The sequence below is a fragment of the Ammospiza nelsoni genome, chromosome 2 (genome assembly GCF_027579445.1).
Source record: "Ammospiza nelsoni isolate bAmmNel1 chromosome 2, bAmmNel1.pri, whole genome shotgun sequence".
In the NCBI taxonomy this organism is placed as follows: domain Eukaryota; kingdom Metazoa; phylum Chordata; class Aves; order Passeriformes; family Passerellidae; genus Ammospiza; species Ammospiza nelsoni.
The window spans coordinates 96,380,783-96,391,682 of NC_080634.1; the positions used below are offsets into that span (position 1 = coordinate 96,380,783).

Sequence of the window (10,900 nt, forward strand, 5' to 3'; positions counted from 1 at the left end):
ACATAAAATGGGGGAGGAATTAAATGAACTTAATGAACACACTACAACACACGAGGAACACCAAAACTAATTAATATGCCTTTATTAGCACTTTTTTTTTTTCTGGTATATCACTAGTGGATAAGTATGACACTTGCATTTATTAGCTGAGCATATTCTGTTTAGAAAATTTGCAAAATATTTGCCAGATTAAGCCTAGCAAGCACAAAAAAAGTTAATTCTGAGCTGGTTCTGAGTCAAAAATATATGCTTTAAAAATTATTTACAGAGACAATTGCAATTCCTTTCACTGAAAATAATGAGACTTTTTGAGAAAAAGATGAAAAAATAGTTGTAGTCATATCTCTTAACATTTATCCTCCAACAAGCGTATCAGAATAGGTTACTTTCCTTCCAAATCCTTACCTAAATCCTTCTGCAAATAGGTTAGAGCAACAGCTCCATTTTTTTCTCTTAGTATTATATTTTGTTTATTAAGTATTTCCTGCTTCAAAAATTTTGCCTAATTTTCTTTGGTGCAGGCAATTTCTGGAAGGTATGTTTGTTACCTTCCTTATCTAAGACAGATTTCAATAACCTTGTTAAAATACTGTGTTGGAAGCACATTAATAATTTCTCATTTTTAGGAGATAGTCTCTTAATCATTTTCTTTTCTTTTTAAAAGAAAACTGACCTCATTTTTAAAATCATTTGGGAAAAAAAGCTAATCTTTTTCATCCCTTTTCTCCTGTTAATTTTTATCTGTTTTGGTTTTCTTTTTTGGCTTCATACTTTATCCCTGTCATCCTACAGGGAAAGTAAAAATTGTAGAAACTTTGAATAAAACAAACTTATAGAATTTCCATTTTCCCTAGACCTTTTCTGTGGAATTTATAGTAGGGAAGAATGATCCAGTATTTTCACCAGCTGCCTTTGTTGGCTGTGGGGAAGGGAAGATCACATCTGGAGGAGCACAGTGATTTTGAATCTCTAAATCTCAAACACCATGGAAAGTTTTTCACTCTGTGAGGTTAAACATGCTTAAAGGGCAAAACTCTCAGCTGCTGGCAGCAATCCCTGCTCTGCAGAGATTTGTAATGAAACAACTAACCATTATCTGCTTTCTATGCATCCAACTATTCATATTTTCTACAAGTGGCTCATAATCATTTTATCATAAATTTCTTGAGTTAGAGGTCAAGAAAGACTGACCAGGTTCGATTTTTGGCTTTGGGGCTATTCCAGTAGCTTTCATCTTATGGTTCATATTTTGAAACTAATTTGCAAGTAGCTTTCACAAAGAAGATATATCACAGGCATTTTTCTTGGCTGTACTGAGATAATATCAAAATGCAAAGCAATAAACCTGGGTTTTATGCTGTCTAGATACATTATGTTTATAATTATTATGACTTATTCATGGCCAATTAGGATTTTAATATGAACACATAGCATCTCCCCACACTGGATTTGGAATAGAAAGCCAAGTACTGGTCTAGACTTAGAAATTTTACTGGCTCACTTCAGTCTGTTAAGTGATATATTTTGCTGATGGAGCTATGCTGGAAGGAGGCCTAGGAGTTCTACCAGGAAAAGGTCCTTTTGCCAGTATAGCTTTTATCCTTTTTTAAAGAAAAAGTAAAACCTATGGGGAAAAAAAATTCTTGATTTTTAAGGTTTTGGCTGCTATTTCTGCACTAATAGAGTTTGTTTCCACTCCCTGGGGCATCACAGTCCTGTGTGCTGCTGGAGGCAGACAGTAGACTTGTCTGTAATCTTTTCTAAGCTTATTCCCATAAATTATAGCGCCCGTTGTCACACCTGTTTTAAAAGCCACCTGGGGATGATGACTCTCCAATAACCTGGTAATTGTATATGAAACGGTTTTACTACAAGGAAAAAGAAGTTTACAATATTCATGCAAGCCCTCCAGAAGTGTTTTACTTAGTTGCAGCTGAGTAGACTGTTCCTAGCTTTTTGCTGAGATGTTACACAGGAGCAACCAAGCAATTCAGTCTCACTAAACCTCACTTCTGTTTTGCTGCTAAACCCTGTCAACCCCTCCCACCCACTCACTCCAGTTTTAATTTGATGCAATTAGAGCCGATTTTACCACTGCTTTAAAGTGTCTAGACAATCCCATGCTCATATAAACACTCGAACGCTTCACACCTCTGCCTGTATTGTCTTACCTTTGTTCAAGTTTTGGCAGACAAATGTTACCCCAGAGCTTTGCTGGGTCAGATTTCATCATTTTGTCTGGTTAGGGCCTAAGCCAAGCAATCTGTACCCCTCATAGCAGCTGTTATCCTGCTCGGGTCAAGGAAGGTATGATTTCCTATTTTCCTTAAGCTAAAAAATGTGTGTTGGATCAAGGCTGGTGAGACAGGTGAGCACAGGGTCTGCACAAGGGTCTGCAGGACTCTTAGAGCTGCAGCCTTAGATCAGTATTGCCTTAATTGTCTGATAAAGACCATGCACTTGATTACTTTTTGCATGAATCAAACTAGCATATTATGCATAAGGTAACTAATAAATAAGAGCTCCCTAAAAAACAATAAATTGGTATTTCCTACTTTAATTCAATTTCAATTTTGAACAGAATTCATCCCTTATTTCTTATTCTTGTCAATGTTTGTTTTCTTTGCAGGGAGGGAAGGGGAGGTTTAGATAGTTGAAGGCAGTGATGCCATTTCTGAAAATAAGGATAGATGACTGCTTTCTGAAAGATGGCCAACAATAACTAGATCAGAGACAGTTCACCCTCTTCTTCTTGAAAGTGATTTATGAGACAGTATTTAGTGAGGTCAGACGGCCCTGAAGAAGAGCAAACCCACAGAGAAGCAAAATAAGCAGAAACAATAGAAAAATCTTAGGAAATATTTAAGACTGAGAAACTAAAAGCCATGGTTGAAGAATGGAGCCTTCAGTAAAATATTGTTGACTAATTCAGCTCTTTTCTTTCTTATATACCACTTCATAATTTCAGTTTCATTTGCCCAGTATCCAATGGGTACCAAATACTATGTACCAAAAATGCTATACCAAATACTTCATTCAGAACTGCACCAGTATAGTTGTAGTTTCCCATATTTGAGCCCAAAATGGTACATAAATTTTTTGTGTTATTTATAATTATAGTAAAAAATTATATTATTTTTAAAATATAAAAATATATCTCTTGTTTCTGTTTTGATTTCACATATGTAATTTCCATGGTTTTAATTTTTTAGTTTTCCCAGTTTGTGTTTGGAATTTTCATGATAAAATAATGATTTTTGTTTTCCTTTAAATAATTGTTTGCTGCTTCTAACATTACAAAAAATGTAAAATCATATAAAACATAGGCCAAGATTATGTTTTTCCTTCAAATATTTCTAAAATGGAAAGCATACTCTTCAATCCACCTTTGAACTTGTACTTCTCTTTGAAGACTCTCTCTCAAGCATATACTGCAAGAAAAAATGAATACCCTCCACAAAGACATCCATAATGAAAAAAAACCCAAACAAAATGGCTCTATTATGTCATCTGTAAATTCTGAGTCAGCTCAAATTTCATTCTACCAGTTTGTGAAAGGAGACAACTTTTTGCCAGTTGCCACTGACTCAGCTGCTAGACTTCTGAAGCACAAAGCTGACTTGAAGTAAGATACAGGTAGTAAAATGTTTTCTAAAGCTATTGTGATAAAAAAAGGTTATTTTTTAGAAAAGATGAGTTTTCATTTCTTTTTGTCTCAGATTAAATGTTTTCCTTTTTTTCATGATATTCTCTAGTGGATCTAATTGTTTTTACTTTTACAGTATGGACTAATTAAGAAAAATAACCAGCCTTCCCTGAGAAACCCCAGGTCCTTCCCTAGTTTTCAATATATTCTATTATGAAAACTTCCCAGGTCTGAAACTGTCTCCTTCCTTTCATTAGCATTTTTCAAAACAGGGGGGAGTTTCAAACTTGCTGTCCTAACTGTATTTACAATTTGATTCATATTCTGCTGTCTTGTTTCCTGTTATTTGACTTCTTATTGAAATTTTTATTTGTCATCCTACTGACTAAAGGATTTGATTTTTTTGAGTTCACTGCTATTATATATATATATATATATATATATATATATATATATATGTATGTATGTATATGTATATACATGTATTTCCTTTTTTTAAAATAAGTTTACTAAATTAAAGCAAAGAGAGTTCTGATCTAAATTGTCTGGGACCTCATATAGTTTTTTGGTCATTCGTTTTCTATTCATACTACAACATGTGCCAGCTTTAGTCACACTGGTGTCCTACAGATCAGCCCACTGGGATAACCATTCTGGTTTGCTCCCAACATCTGGCTAGCAGCAGAGGCAGAGAGATAATACCATATTAAAGGGATGTCTGTGCTGCTCAGCAAAATAGTGTATAGCTGTAATGGAAATGACTCCTTGGTCAGAGGCCATATGGCCATGTCCCCCTGGCAGCCTGCCCGCCTTGCAGAGCTGTGCTGGGAGGCAGAGAGCACAGATGACACAGGCAGTGGTTGGTGCAGTCCCAGCCTCTGAGATGTGGAGGGGGAAGTCTGCTCAGAACATGATGACCTGTCCCAGGAAGAAAAACTGGCATGTGCCTGATTTGTAGTGACAGAAATGCAGTGAACCTCAGTAATGGGGCTGAAAAATTCTACTCTCCATAGCGTTCACAGAGGAAGCTGCAGGGACTGACTCCACAGCCCATGCCTGGCAAAGGCAGCCTAGACTCTGACAGTGAGCAGGAACTTGGGCTGCTGCTGTGACCAGGTTAGTAGATGTTCAGCTGTCCTATATCAGCATATGCTGCACCACACTGCTGATGAAAGGGCTGAACAGCCTTTAGTGACCCCAAGGTCATAAGACTAAAGCTACCTCATTATTGGCATGTCTGCTGTGTGGATCTGCCATCAGTACACACTCAGTCTTCTTGCAAACCTCCAACATTTTCATCTTCCTACTCTGACAAAGGTTTTATAAAAATGAAAGAACACCAACAAAAAATCAGAAGGGAAACTGCAGAGCGATCCTGAAAACACAGTTGCCCCCTTCTCTAAAGCTGACTGCAGCAACACTGTTCAGGCACAAAGTGGTCCTGATAGGAAATGCACTGTGAATTTTGTTTGCATACATTACCTGTCCTATATTGAGATCATTCTTTTACTGCAGTGGTATGGTGGTGTCCCACAACAATATTGTGGGTGTCAGATGAGCATTGTCACCTTCATGAGGTCCTGCAAATCAGCCTACCAATGTAATAGCCCAGAATTACTAATTACAGCTGGACAGATGATGTATATATAATGATACTTTAATTTTTTCTCTCTGCCTTTCGTTAATGTAGTTCATATATTCTAAGCCTCTTCATTGACCAATGTTTTTCTCATGCTGTTGATATTTTTTTTGTCTTAATTATTGGTGTCATCTTGGCAATGCTAATTTACCTAGGCTCATAGACCTTTCATCTCCAATATACCAATTTCCTAGGACTTGTTTTCTTCTTTTTATTGTAAGGTTTGATAAAGTCTGTCTGAGGCAAATTAAAATTTTGCAAAGGCTGACCTACTAAATCAAATGCTAGTGATGTCATTCTTGATTTTTGTGGATAAATCACTTTAAAGTATTTTTTATGTTTATAGACACAGCAAATTGAGATAATTTTTACTTTAGGAGATTATCCTTCCATTAGTCAGTAAGTGAATGAAACAATTTCAGATGGAAATTAATTTTAGCTGTAGTGATTACAGATTTACATCATCTAACTATCTGATAAAAAACATGTAAAAGACAGGATTTTTCTCATGGAAAAACGAATTTCCTTCAGAATTTCTTTCTAAAGACTCTCGTTGTCAATAGATAGACTTACCAATAGACTGGTAAGTGGCAGGCCAGTACATCTGCATAATAGAAATCAAGCTGAGAAATTTAAAACAAGTGTGAAAGACCCAAGATTTGCATAAAGACTGGAGTTTAGACATAGCCTTGCTTATACCTAATACCACACAGAACATTATGGTTGTTTGAAATAGCCTGCTTCCTTTCTACTGTGCTCACCTCCATGTTGCATTACACAAGAAGCAGTTGCAAATATTCTCTATGTCCTTTAAAAAGTTATTCAAGAGAGAATCCCAGCATCATGGGAGGCATATTTTGTAAAAGCCACAGCTGTTAGTCAGCACCAGAGGATGTGCTGACCAGGCTGGCCCTGCCCAATCACAACTTCTACATACTGCAGAAGGGAGTAAAGATCCCACGGTGCACAGAAAAAACATGCTGGGGAAAACAGTCTGGGTTATTCCTCTCTCAGGCAAAAGCAAAACAATTGGAGAGATTGGTTTTGCTCAAGAACCTGGGTGCATTTGGTGGTGGGTAATGTGGGAAGATTGGAAATACAGTGAATGCCTCAAGGAGCTTTTATTTTGGATTAAAGTAGCCACTTAATTAAAGTCAACTCAATGGACGTTTTTGGGAATGGCCCACAGACTAAGAGAATCATATGTGTGTATGTATATATATATATATATATATATATATAAAAAGACAGGGGAAGAGATGGATTTAACTGGAATGTATTGGAAAATGTAGGACCTGGGCATGACAAGTTGGGTACTTGCCAACTGGGGTTAAACTATGAAACATGGTGTAGATTGGTTCTTTTTTTTCCTTTTCCTTTTTTTTCTTCTCCCCCCCCCCTTCCCCCGCCCCATTTTATTTTCTTTTGCAGTGCATATGAAAAAAAATGGAGAAAGGATTGTCTCTCCAGCCCATATTTCTTTTAGGTAAATCCCAAGAGACAAAAGGAGAATCAACAGGAAATCAGGCCTCATTAGTTCTGCTCTTCATGGAATTGTCTGGGGTTTAATCACATTTATTTGAGGAGAAGCAATGGAAATAATTTGAGGAGGTCCTCAACCTTCATCTGTTTCCAAGAAAATCATGTTGGGACACAACCATAGTGTTGAAGCTTCGGGTTGCATTGTAAATATTTCAGGGAGTTCTGAGTATGTGAAAACAGGATGTTATGAACTTTCATGATTTGCATATTCCACTGGAAGAGCTATAATAGTAATAAAAATAATAATTCTTCTTAGCCTAAAAACTTTGAAGCTGAGCAAAACACTGAATGTTCATTGTGAAATGCACAGCTGATTGTAGTTAAATAATACTATCACATGATCGTTTAAATTACATAAAATAAGACTTCAATTATTATCAAGGCATTTTACTACAATTAAATAGCATTAAAATGAATAGCACTTTACAACAAAGAAGGTTTTCTAGAGCTGGTCTCTAGAGAATAATCACATCAGGATGGAAATTACAAGAAGAAGAACACATGCGTGTGTGTGTGTGTGTGTGTGTGTGTGTGTGTGTGAGTGAGATTAGGAATGAAAGTTAGCATATTGAGAATTTCTATCCACTATCTTGCATTAACATTTGAATTGTATTTCTTTCCTGTTGTGCAGGAGTCATGGGATTAACTTGCTGCTTTTCTGCTTTTATATCCCCAAAGAGAAATGCAACAGGTTTGGGGTTTTTTGATAGGTTGTTTTGGGGGGTTTTAATAATAAAAGAAATATAAGGGTGAATCTGAAGATTAAATTAACAAAACTCCCAGTAAGAAATTGAAATTAATTACTAGAAAAGAGCTGAATCGTGAAAATATTAACTACTGTGAACCAGCTGAGATGAAACTGAGAGAATTTGATTTAATATATATGTAAAATAAACAAACATGTCATAAGAATATGTGCATGAATGTAGTATTTTTGAAAGTACAGACAGTTATTAGTACTGGCTGAAGTCCAGAAAAATGCAGCTACACACTGTTCAAAAACTTCGCACAGGTGTGCCTGTATTTTGGTCCATACCAGCTTAGCAACTGCAGCTTTCTTATAAGCTCAAAGTGCCAATCAAGCCCAGGTGGACCTTCACTGAAATGTGAACAGTTGAGGTCAAATATTGATTTTCAGTTGTGATCCAAGCAAAGATCTGGTGAACAGAAACTTTTCAGTACTACTTTAACTAACAATAGATCACAAACAAGACCTCAGGGTTACATGAGAGGAACCACTCAGCGCTAATTTTCTAGAGCTTCAATTTAAGAAGGGAAAAAATAACTATGATGTAAGTTTCAAGCCTTTAAAAAACAAAAACAAAAAACCCCAGTATATTTGGTCAATAGCCATTTGCTTTTGCTGGAGCTTACCCACAGTGTTTGAAAAGTCTCAGCACTCTTCTGGATTTTGGGGCTCTCACAGGTGAAAAGGATATTGTGTGATGTTTCAGAAAAGGATTGCATGTAGTGGAATGTTTCTTCAAAGAAATCCATATTACTGAAGTTGTGTAACTTTTCTTCTGTGCAATTGCTTCTCAAATCACAGATGATTTTAGAAGAATTGCTGAATATGCCGTGTTCAGTATGTGATGGTCATATCCAGGACTCCTCCAAGTCTGCTCCTTGCCATTCACTGTAATTTGAGCTTAAAGTATAAATTCAGACAGACAATTACACACTTTTTGCCAATCATTCACAGTGCTTCACTGAAACAATAGATTTTCTATTTGACTAATTAAAAAGAAATCATTAGCATCCTGGGTTTTTATCCAGGTCTAGGGAATTGAGAAGACCCTCAAAGTCAGTTCCATCATAACTAGTTTTCGTTTTTTACGTCTTTATTGAAGAGGACTAAATCCGAGACAGTCACCTAGAAGTGAACATTTGTAGGGTGATTAATCTGCCATATTTTTTACATCATCCATAAGATGAGATAAATTAAGCTCTTAGTCTTCAGTCAGATGAATTCCATTCCCAAGCAGGACACTGGCTGGGTTGGGATCATATCTGTCTAGGAAAAGCAACTAGTAGATCCTGAATATGACCTGGGTCCTGAATTTCCTGAGATCTCCTGGACTTTGAACCAGGGTACCTGTGTCTGTGAGCTTCAGTGACTGATTCCTTCCTCCTCATCTCTCCTCCCCAAAATGTAAACACCCACATTCTTTTGGCTCACTCCTCTTTGCTGAAAGCATGGCTTGTGAGCAGGATCCTACAATCACAAAAACAGTCACAGACCTCTCCAAGGAAGATGAAGATTGAAGCAAAATTTTGTCCTAAGTCAAATCTGGGCCCCAGCTGGCATCTTGCATGAGGCTGGAGGGTATGTCAGGAGCCCCTTGGCAAAGCTGAGCTACTGGTTCAGATAAAAATGTAGGATTAATAAGTGCAAAGGGAGTCTCTAAATGGGATCTATCAGACACCACTGAAGAGGGCATCTCAGCTGCAGTTGCAGTCATGTAGACTAAGCAGAAGCAGTGAGAGCAACACTGGGAAAGCCCCAACTACTTTACACTTTTTCTACACAGTGTCTGTGTGGTATTTCATCTTTATTTTGTTGAGTTTACATTTATTTATTTTCCCTGCTGCAATTGCTGGTAACAGGTGAAGGTCACTTTTTTTTTATTATTATATGGGAAACACTATCAGTGCTGCTGGGTTTTGAAAATTAAGTGTCAAACCCAAAATATATAGTGAGCTAGAATACTTAGAATACTGGCTTCTCTCATACCAATGGCTTTCTATGCAAAGATACGGACACCGGTTGGTAGAATAATTTACTGTTTCACAAACACTTGTACAGAGTGTTTCATGCTTGATGAAAAATTACACCCATGTACTGAAATGAAAATGAACACTGAAAGCTTTCCAGTGGACATGCAATCAAACATCAGGTAGCAGAGCAAAAAATACTGTCCTTGCAAAGTAAATTCAATTCAGATTCAATTAATGTTTCCTCCTGAATTAAAAATATTTAAAGGTGTAAATGTTTCTTTGCAGGTCTGAAAGCTGGTACTTGCCATTGCTGACATTCACAGCATTGTATTAAAATTATGGGTTTTTGTCTGGATGGATGGTTTGCCATCCATTGTTAGCAGAATATATATATATTCTTTTAAATTATGGTCCAGGAGAACTTTTGCTTCAAACAAGGGATCTATTGCAACTGGAACAGGAAATCCTACTCTATTATCTTCAGTCTCCTGCAGATTTTTGAAATACTAGAAACCTGACCCCAACATGGAACAGACCTTCCTAGGCTCTGCATGGGGAATGAAGCTGGAAGGAAGTTCCCATGACTCTTAAAATTCCTACAGTGTCCAGCTGAACAAAGAGAAAAAGAAACTACACATACAATTATTTTCTAACTAATGTTGATACTGGAACCTATATTACAAAATATAAGTTTTGCTTTAAGTTATAGTGACAGTACATTGGACACCATGCTAACATGTTGTATACCTCAGCGTGGACTAGGCTGAGGTACCTGCAATAGTCTATATTCAGCTAATTAGATTGAAGCCTGAAAGGAGGCTGTAAAATTAGATTTGCTACAGCAAACTAGGTGTTATAAAATAACAACTTACACGTGCAACACTCTGTGCTTCCCATATCACACTCTGACAATGAAATTTGGATATTGCTGACATATCTGTCAAATAGAGAAGCTCCAACTAGACGAGCTTTACTTCCCCTTCCCACTCAGAGTGACACATAGTGATGCCAGCAGACATCCAGTCACATGTGATGTGACCTGGTTAGAAGGGGAGAATTATCAAACACCTGCTGAATTGCCAACAGACAAAATGCCTGCCGGCCTAGGAGCTGAGAGCCTGGGAATTAGACCCATGAACCAGAAGCATCCCTGAGTATTGTGGGTGCATCTTTGAAGTGCATCTGGGCATCTGGAGACTGACATTGTGAGAGACACCATCAATAAGTGAGAAAACAATAAACTGTAATTGCAACTTATCATCCAAAAGATGAAAAATAGTCTGGAAAAAAGGAAAATCATCCTAAGAATTTAGGATTTCATAAATGCCATGAGCAGTTCTAACTGCAAGTAAAGA

The 10,900-nt window shown here is 37.0% G+C and overlaps 1 long non-coding RNA gene across 1 annotated transcript; it reads left to right on the forward strand.

Moving 5' to 3' along the window:
* Positions 1 to 6,306: 6,306 nt before the first annotated feature.
* Positions 6,307 to 7,610, forward strand: LOC132087318 (uncharacterized). Its single transcript, XR_009420499.1, has 3 exons — positions 6,307 to 6,494; positions 6,772 to 6,970; positions 7,459 to 7,610. It is a non-coding gene; the product is annotated as an uncharacterized LOC132087318 (long non-coding RNA).
* The last annotated feature ends 3,290 nt before the right edge of the window (positions 7,611 to 10,900 follow it).